The following is a 371-nucleotide window of genomic DNA, read 5'->3' on the forward strand; positions in this document are numbered from 1 at the left end:
GGGGCCCGTCAAACCTGACGGGCGGCTGAGGTAGCAGGAGCAGCTGGGGGAAGCTTTGGGAGCGAGGAGCATCCTCCGTCTCTGGCATGGGGGGTGTCTCCAGACCACATCACCCTGTGCCATTTGCACCGTAGTCACTCGAGGAAGAGAGAATGGGAACCTCCAGGCGGGGGAAAGCCTTCTCCTGTGGGGTATTTTCGGCAGAGGGAGAGGCGTGAGGTGGGTCTTGCCCACCTCCCTAAGAGTGGGCCTTGCTGGCCATGGAGAGCGTGCCGGAGTGTCCGTCCCTGCGGAGGCACATCCGGTGCCTGGGAAGAGCTGTGTGTTTGTTACTCCAGGCCTTGGAGCCTCAGGAAAGGGTGGTGTGGGCG

This window comes from Acanthisitta chloris, unplaced genomic scaffold (assembly GCF_000695815.1).
Source record: "Acanthisitta chloris isolate BGI_N310 unplaced genomic scaffold, ASM69581v1 scaffold31042, whole genome shotgun sequence".
Classification (NCBI taxonomy): domain Eukaryota; kingdom Metazoa; phylum Chordata; class Aves; order Passeriformes; family Acanthisittidae; genus Acanthisitta; species Acanthisitta chloris.